This window comes from Pinus tabuliformis, chromosome 4_2 (assembly GCF_031772625.1).
Source record: "Pinus tabuliformis cultivar Carrire ecotype Pingquan chromosome 4_2, CPIR1, whole genome shotgun sequence".
Taxonomy (NCBI): domain Eukaryota; kingdom Viridiplantae; phylum Streptophyta; class Pinopsida; order Pinales; family Pinaceae; genus Pinus; species Pinus tabuliformis.
Window position 1 is genome coordinate 301,095,239 of NC_142304.1, and position 9,420 is coordinate 301,104,658.

The following is a 9,420-nucleotide window of genomic DNA, read 5'->3' on the forward strand; positions in this document are numbered from 1 at the left end:
TTTGACAAAATTAGATAGATTTTTTTGAAAATCTAAATTACAGTTGTCAAAAAATATTCCATATCCCTAAAAATATTTGAATCCATTTCCACTATTAAATTAACACTACAAACACTCCTAATTTCAAAAACTTACTTGATTCCATTAAGAAAAATATAATCATCTCACCTTCCTCTACCAGTGTCTTTTCATTTCATTTTATTTTAAAAATTAATCCAATTTTAAAAATTTGTACATACATAAAATTTTACATCAAAATACATAAATATTAATATTACCTTTACGTCAATTCAATTTAATCCAAAATATTTAATGTCAATTCCAATCCAACGTTGTTCCAGGAAATATGAATATATAGGTAATTTTATTTGAAGATATTTATAGAGATTTAATATTAATATATATTTTTTAATTTTAAATATTTAATATTTCATTAATTTTAATTTGATTTTAATAAATATAAATATTTTAATTTGGAAATATTATAAATATTTTGAAAACCATTGAATCTTTAAATATTTTAATTTAAAGATATTATAAATATCTAATTTTCCTAATTTTTTTTTTACTTCAATATCACTTGATTTGAAATATTTAATATTTTATTAATTGTAACTCTGATTTAACATGATTTTATTAAATTAAAATATTTTAATATTTTGATTTAAAAATATTTACAAATCTAGTTGTCTTAAATTTTTTATTTTTTATTTTTATTATTTATTTTTATTTATTTTTTTATTTTTTTATTTTTTCGATCTAATTGGTTCAGAATCTGATAGGGATTTATTGAAATCACCTGTTTGACTAGTAAACTCTGCACAATCGAAGTGCCTCCGAATCCATCTATACAATCAAAAAATTAGTTTAAACAATACAAATGAAAATTTTACCACAATTTTTTTCACCTTATTTTAATAAAAAATCTACTAAAAACTCCAAAAAATCTCACTTAAGGACACATTTTTTATAAATATTTAATATTAATATTCCTTTAATTATGATTTAGCTTAATTCAAAAATTGTAAGGTTTTATTAACTTCAATTTCAATCTAACATGATTCTAGTACATATAAATAATTTGGTAACTTGAAGATGTTTAATGTTAATATTTCTTTAGTTTTAATTTAACTTGACATAGGATATTGAATGTTTTGTTAATTTCAATTCTAATTTAATTTGATTATATTAAATATAAATATTTTGATAAGACATTTATGAACATTTAAAGTTGGTATTCTTTTAATTTTGATTTAAATTGATGTAAAATATTTGTTCCTTTAGTGTCACTTTCACTAATTCAATGTGGTTTTAGTAGTTACAAATAGTTTGATATTATAATATGAAGATGATTTTTTTTCTTAATATAAAATGTTATTCTGGTTTAATGTTGAAAATATTGAATACTTGGTTAGTTTTAACTTAACTTCAATTCAATTTAACTTGGTTGTATCAAATACTAATATTTTGGGGCTTTAATATTATTCTTTAATTTCAATTCAATTTGATTCAAAATATTTAATAATTTATTAAGGCATTGTTTACCAACCGGATGTCACAAATTAGCTGAGACACAAGAATATCTGGAAAAAATTTCAAAAAATGAGAATGCTGAGTATTTGAACCATTTTTTTTTTATAGTGGAAATGGATTCAACACCATTCTAGTGGATTTTGTCATAATTTTGCTGAGATTTCCATTATTTTGGGGGCTAATCTATGAGTTCTTTACACTACTGGTTTTTGTCATAATTTTGCTGAGATTTCCATTATTTTGGGGGCTAATCTATGAGTTCTTTAGACTACTGGTTTTATTAATTTCAATTCTAATTTAATATCGTTCTAGTAAATATACATATTTTGTATTCATACACATATATAATATTCCTTTAACTTTAATTCAACTTGATTCAAATAATTAATGTTACATTAATTTCAACTCTAATCCAACTTGGTTCTAAGATACGAATATTTTGGGACTCTAATTTGAACATATATATATAGATATTTAATGTTATTATTTCCTTAATTTCAATTCAATTTGACTTAAAATATTTAATATTTTATTAATTTCAATTCTAATTTAACACGGTTTTAGTAAATATAAATATTTTGGTATTCATATATAATATTCCTTTAAAGATTTGATGTTACATTAATTTCAACTCCAATCCAACGCGGTTCTAAGATACAGAGATTTTGGGATTCTAATTTGAATGGATATATAAATATTTAATATTATTATTTTCTTAATTTCAATTCAATTTAAGTCAAAATATTTAATATTTTATCAATTTCAATTCTAATTTAACATGGTTCTAGTAAATATAAATATAAATATTTTGATACTTATACAAATATAAAATATTCTTTAACTTGATACAAAATATTAATGTTATATTAATTTCAACTCCAATCCAATGTGATTTTAAGATAAGAATATTTTGGTATTTTAATTTGAAGATATCTATAAATTTGTAATATTAATCTTTTTTAACTTATATTTTATTTTATTTAATATATTTAATATATTATCCATTTTAGGTCACATCCCATTATAGTAAATACAAATAATTTAAAACATTTGTAAGTATTTACTATTAATATTTCTTTACTTTCAGTTCAATATGACCCAATTTTCAACTTCAATACAACACCTTTTTAGTAGTAGATATGAATATTTTGGTACTTTAATGCGAGAATATCTATAAATATTCAACGTTAATATTTCTTAATTTCAACTCTAATCTAACGTGGTTCTAGGATACGAATATTTTGGGATTCTAATTTGAATCGATATATAGATTTTTGATGTTATTATTTTGTTATTTTTAATTCATTTTGATTCGAAATATTTAATATTTTATCAATTTCAATTCTAATTTAACACGATACGAATATTTTGGGATTCTAATTTGAATCCATATATAGATTTTTGATGTTATTATTTCATTATTTTCAATTCATTTTGACTCGAAATATTTAATATTTTATCAATTTCAATTCTAATTTAACACGATTCTAGTAAATATAAAATGTGAAGATATCTATAAATATTTAATGTTAATTTAACACGATTCTAGTAAATATAAAATGTGAAGATATCTATAAATATTTAATGTTAATATTTTTATAGCGTTAGTTCAATTTGATTCAAAATATTTAATTTTTATTGATTTCAACTTCAATCCAACGTGGTTTTAGTAAATATAAACATTTCCGTATTCTAATCTGAATATCCATCCATATATTTAATATTAATATTCTTTGCTTAAATATTTAAATTTGATTGATTTCAACTCCAATTCACCGTAGTTTAAATATAAATATTTCAATACTCTAATTTGAATATCCATCTATATATTTAATATTAATATTCTCCTTTTTGAATTAATTTGACTTAAAATATTTTATTAATTTCAATTTTAATTCAACATAATCTGACTAATACTATAATTTAATCCTTACCCAATCAAATTTTACTAAATAATATTAAAAATAAAATTATTATGAGAGAATATTTATGGTAAATCACATTTCAATTTTTAATATCAACGCATTTCTAACTTGTCAACGCGTTTCCAACCATTAAATATGATTGGGAAAAACTGTCAACACGTTTCGAACCACTAAATAAAATTGGGTAAAAATAAATTGAAAATCTATTTGTAAATAATTTTAAAAATAAAATTATAAAAATAAATTTTATTTTATATAATAAAATGAGAATAAATTTATTTAACGAAATAAAATTATTGCATGAAATTATTGATGGAAAAGCACATCCCACCTGATTTTAATAACACTACAACAATATAATTTGGAAAAAAACAAAAATATTGAAAAAAAAAGCTTCCTAATTTTTTTTAATGAAAATATGGAAAAAAACAAAAACATTGAAAAAAAAAAGCTTCCTAATTTTTTTAATGAAAATAAAATTTATTTAAAAAAAATTTATTGAGTGAATGGAAAACGCACACATATAAAGAAAACGATGTCTTAACATAATTTGGTGTTCATGTTGTGTAGTCCAATGGAACGCTTCTCTCCTCCATCATTGGTCAATTCATGTACCTCACAACAGGCCAAGAAGGAACCCCATCTTTTCAATTTGCCACTCATTTTCATGTAGATATTCTCCTAAGTATGGTTATCTTGATTTGGATTACATGTTTGATTTTTCTCAAATATTACTTATAATTCTTCATTCCTTGTCGCAGATTGTGTTGTCTCTGGTTCTTACCTTCCCTGTTGAAATACATAAAATCCTGTTATTGTTCTGCAAACACAGACGCACACACCTATTGTTCCGCAAACACAAGCACACACATACACCTTTTTTTCCCTTGTAGGGACATGGTTGGTTACCTTTATCTGGCTCAGGGTCCATCCTGAACCATGAGATGGAGCCTGTGTCTGACATTTCACATTGTTTAGACTTGGGCAGGATAAGTGTAGAGGACCAAATAGTTTTTTGACTGGGGTGTGGAATTGAGATGCCTGCAAACATGTCAAATGGAGAGTGGACCAAAGAGCAGGATAAGGCGTTCGAGATGGCGCTGGCAGACCATTTGGAGGATACAAAAGATAGGTGGGAAAAAATAGCCTTGGCGGTGCCGGGAAAAAGCCCTGCTGAGGTCAAACGCCATTACGAAATCCTTGTAGAGGACATTGCCTCCATTGAAGCTGGTCGTGTGCCTATTCCATGCTATGTGGATGAAGTTGCAGAGCAAGCTGCTGATAATGGAAGCGCCAAGAAAGGGGGGACCCATTCTTCTGTTTATGCGAATCTGGCATCTGAAAATAATGGAACGGGAAAGGGGAGCTCCAAATCCGACCAGGAACGTCGCAAGGGAATTCCATGGACCGAAGAAGAACACAAGTAAGCATTTAAGCCCTGGATGCCTTTTCTCTCCAATAATTTTATTTTCAGCAATACCTGTACGGACCAATGTTATTCACCTGGCTTCAGTCCATTTGACAGTTTGTTCATTTCTTCCCTTATTTTTTCTAATATATCGATATATTAAATTACTGTGACAACTCTATATTGATTTGGGTTTGTGTTTTTTTGGGCTTTTTAGAGCTTCAAAGTTTATAGCTGTCCGGGATTCTTTATCATTAGTTTATTGATCTGACCTATAAATTGCCTCTAGGTTCTATTCTTGTGGGCCTGTTATTATTATAAGGAAAAACATTCTGGCGCAGGTTTTCTACCTTTATCTTTGTGAAAAGGAAATACAGATTTATATGTTTTTTGATGTTATTGTTTTCTTTTCTTCTGAAAATACTATTTTTATTATGTTAAAACTGAACCCTTATATTCACTTGCAGTTGGGTCTCTTTCACAATTTTTTTGACTGCCACTCTGGATTTATGCCCTTAGGGTCTTCTGAGGGTTGAGTATAGGAGAAGTTATTATTTATAAATTATAACCCAATCGAGTTCTGAATTTTTCCTGCAAAGAGTGACTGCATGAGGCTCTGGTGGTGGGCTATTATTGAGAATATTTTTTGATTGGCAGGATGTGGATATGAACTTAGTATCTGAATTGATTCCATTTCCTTCATGAAAATAAACAAATCGGATTGAATCATTCGATTTTTGCGATGGTTTTCTTTATGGTGAATATTTTGAAACTTTTTAGAAGGATAATGCTTCTGTTTCTCCTATCTGGTTAATTTCTTGAGGCCCCGTCCTACAAATTCGATAAACAAATTTAAGGCCACCTGACTTAGGTTGTGACAGCTGATAATTAAAATAAAAAATCGTTGCCAAAGTAAGACTCTTAAAGTAGGTTTGAGGCACTCTAATAGCCTGCATACATTAGCTGGAGTTGATCAAATGAGTTCAGGGGGGAGACACTCTAGATCTTCCCTTAAATGACTCCTTATGCAAACTGGTGCTTTGTCAAATAATCATTTCTCATCTCCTGTGGGTATTTTCGAATATTAAACTGGGAAATAGAAATATTTGGGCAGAATCATGGTTTTGGAAAACAAGGGTCATTTCAGACAACTCTCTGCATTAGATTTGATTGAACAGAAAATCCACTTACATAGATAATAGAGTAGCAAAAGCTTACTTTATGGGCAAATTAAATGAGATCATAGATCAGGTATCTGTGTGTGAAGAATAGTGACTTGGCTTGGCAAAAAACTGGCTAGGCAAAAGAGTCAAGAATTTGACATTCTTTTGGAACAAACTTGGCAACTACGGTTGAAAATCTGCAGAAGACAGTAGTGGAAATGGGCCGAAATAGTTTCTCCATGAATCAGTGACCCGTGAGTTCAACCTGTGAGTCTGGTTAGTGGTAACTGTGATGCGAAGCCTTTCAATATTCACAAATCGTGCAAATTTGCAATTCCTGTGGATCATTTATATATTGATTGCTTGAAGCAGCAAATAGTCTTCGCAGGTCCCATAATACCCAATTCCTTGAAGAAAGTCCTTGGATATATTGGGACGTTCTTTTACTCCAGTCTTGTATTTTCTTGTGTTGTATAATGACATTTTCCAACGTGTTCTTCCCCCTCTTTTCCAGAAGCTCAATACAAGGAGTGGTCTAAAACCATCCTTGGCTATCCTCAGACAAGTTGGGAGATGGCCCAGGAACCTCGAGTAGCCAAATTATCATCTCCTACTCCCCAATGCCCATAAACAATGAATAAAATCAAGAGAAGTTTCTCTTTTCAATCTCAAGTTGGGAACAAACCTTCCAACTAACTGTCCCTTATGTGCTACTTGTGCTTTATGGTTTTCATTCATGTACCTTCTCTATTTCACCACCTATGGTGCTGCCCTCTGAAAGTGTGCCCTTTACCATAAACTCATCCTCACATCTTGCCATTCCCCCAACCCCATAAGCTTGTGCAACCTGGTTTTGTTTGGGTTAAATTGTTATAAATTTAAAATTAGTTATCACCAAAAGAATTGGTGAACAGACTATTGTGCTAAGCAACCTTAAAGTTTCCCCTGAAACTTAATATAACAGTCAGTGGAAAATAATCCTTATCTACTTGAATATTTCATGCATCTCCATTTGCAAAGTGAACATTGAGGGCTCGTGAGTTGGCTGTTATTGAGCTTAATGAATGCTTGAGAGTTGACGTCTTCAATCTCACTAAATAGAGAATGAGAAGTAAAAGAAAACTGTGCAAAACCATGTATCCTAGCCACACCTAAAACTGGGATCATAACCCCCTGTTCCCCTGCTGCTAGGCATATAGTACAGAGTTGTCAGACAGCTGTCAATGTTGTAATCCATTTTGTGTTTTCATTGATGTCTCCGGTGGTATTGGACTAGTGAGAAATGTTTCAAAAATGCTGACAGATGAGAACTTGCTGAAATCGACTTTGTTCAAGATGGAGGAATGTTTGGGAAAAAGTAGGACATCAAATACTCTACCTTGGCTGATTTTAATGATAATGTGTGTATCTTTGTTGATGCAGGATGTTCTTGCTTGGTCTGGAAAAATTTGGCAAAGGTGACTGGAGGAGCATCTCAAGGAATTTTGTTATTTCTCGAACTCCCACACAGGTGGCTAGTCATGCACAAAAGTATTTTATTCGGTTGAATTCGATGAACAGGGACAGAAGATGATCTAGCATTCATGATATTACTAGTGTGAATGGGAGTGATGTATCATCACCACAAGGACCTATAACTGGTCAAGGAAATCAATCTTCAGGATCTGCAGGGCAATCTGCTAATCATGCTTCTCAGCCAGGGCTTCCTAGTGTATATGGAGCTACTGTTGGTCAGCCCATTGTTGGGCCTATGGTTTCTGCTGTTGGCACTCCTGTAATGCTTCCTCCGGGACATGCTCCTTATGTTGTTCCAGTTGCTTACCCTATGCCACAGCCAACTATGCATAGATAACTAGAGAGAAGGAGCTGAGCACTTTGGACTGCAAAGCTTCATTTGATAATATGTTTGTTGTCATCGTATCAATAGGAAATGATGCATGTCAACTGATCTTCTAAATGCTGATCAGTTGGTGTATCATTGCTCAATATGCACCTTTTCCTGTGTGGTATGAAAGAGATCATTTTCTTCCTCCACTAAGATTGCCAAAGTGGAGGATGTTAATTTTCTTGCAAAGAATGATTTTGATGGGGATACATGTAAGAAAAAACTCACAGACTTGCTATTCTTTTATTATTTCCTTTCTTCAGTCAAAATCAGAAAAGAGCAAGCCTCTGGATACAGCTGGCAATATTATATGATAACTGTTACCATTTGGCACAGAATACACAAAGATGGAGATTTCAATAACGTTGCTCTGTTTAGCATCAGCATGATTTAGGATGCTTTGGGCAGATTATTGGCCAGATATGTTTGTGTGCTTCTTATGGGTAGGAAATTAAATGCCATTTGTCTCCATGGGTGCATGCAATTCTCGATGTCTTAGTTTGGATCTCTGGACTGCTGTTCTTATGCTGTATGACATTCTCTTTGGGGTCATTTAATTAGTGTTCTCTGTTATAAGAGTAGCATATGATGGGAATAATTGATATGGTTTATAATTCAAGTATGATTTATGGATGTGAGAATGTGGTATTTTGAAAATGTTCCCTCTGCATGAAGTGGATATGCTAGTTCGAAAGAGTTGAGAGAGGCATATATGTATTTTGTATCTTCATGCCATCCTTCTCTTTATTTTTAGGCCTTCTTTTTGCATTACGGATACCATTGTAAGCCCTCGTCCTGTTAATGCACTTCGTATTTGACACTGATTTATTTCTTGTTAAATGTTGGCCTTTGATTCAAACATTTCTTCTTTGTCTTGCCAACAATTGAGGGCTAGAAAATAAATGTTCAAGCAAATATTAGATGTTAAACATTAACCTCTAAGTCTAGAAACATTCTGGAACAATCTGCATTGTTATTGAGTAATAGGGAACAGGTAAAGATAAACGAGTCATTGAAGAATATGGACCAATAAGCCATAACCTTAGAAGCATGCATTGCATATAGGCAAAACTATTGCCATTCACTGCTAGATGTCATTTGGCAACTAGACTGACGTTTTGAATGTCTAAATTTTGACAAGAACACCGATAAATATCTAAATAACCATATCAATAAGAGGAAAGTTTTTTTGTTTGAGAACAAATGAATTTACCTTTTACCTTCTATAAGGATGCTTGATCTGTTTCATTGTAATTGTGTCTCATTGCCAACTCAAAATTCTGTGTTTTTCCGTTTCTGTTTATGATGGTTTTCTGTAGTTCAATGAGCTTCTTGTCTAATTGCATCCCATCCGAAATACACCCGAGGTCATGATTTTTGCATTTTTCATGGCATAGGACAATTGCCTCATCTAGATAGACTCCCTTTTATGTTCTTTTCACCTGAGTTCTTAGTTTTAGAATTGCACCGTGCAAATGTCATTGGTATTGTTGTCTCTGATATTTA

General features: G+C 30.5%; 1 pseudogene across 1 annotated transcript; it reads left to right on the forward strand.

Annotated features, from left to right (window-relative positions):
• The first annotated feature begins 4,154 nt into the window (after positions 1-4,154).
• LOC149169185 (transcription factor MYBS1-like) lies at positions 4,155-8,547 on the forward strand (annotated as a pseudogene). Its single transcript, XR_016259781.1, has 2 exons — positions 4,155-4,881; positions 7,452-8,547. The product of XR_016259781.1 is annotated as a transcription factor MYBS1-like (transcript).
• Positions 8,548-9,420: the final 873 nt, after the last annotated feature.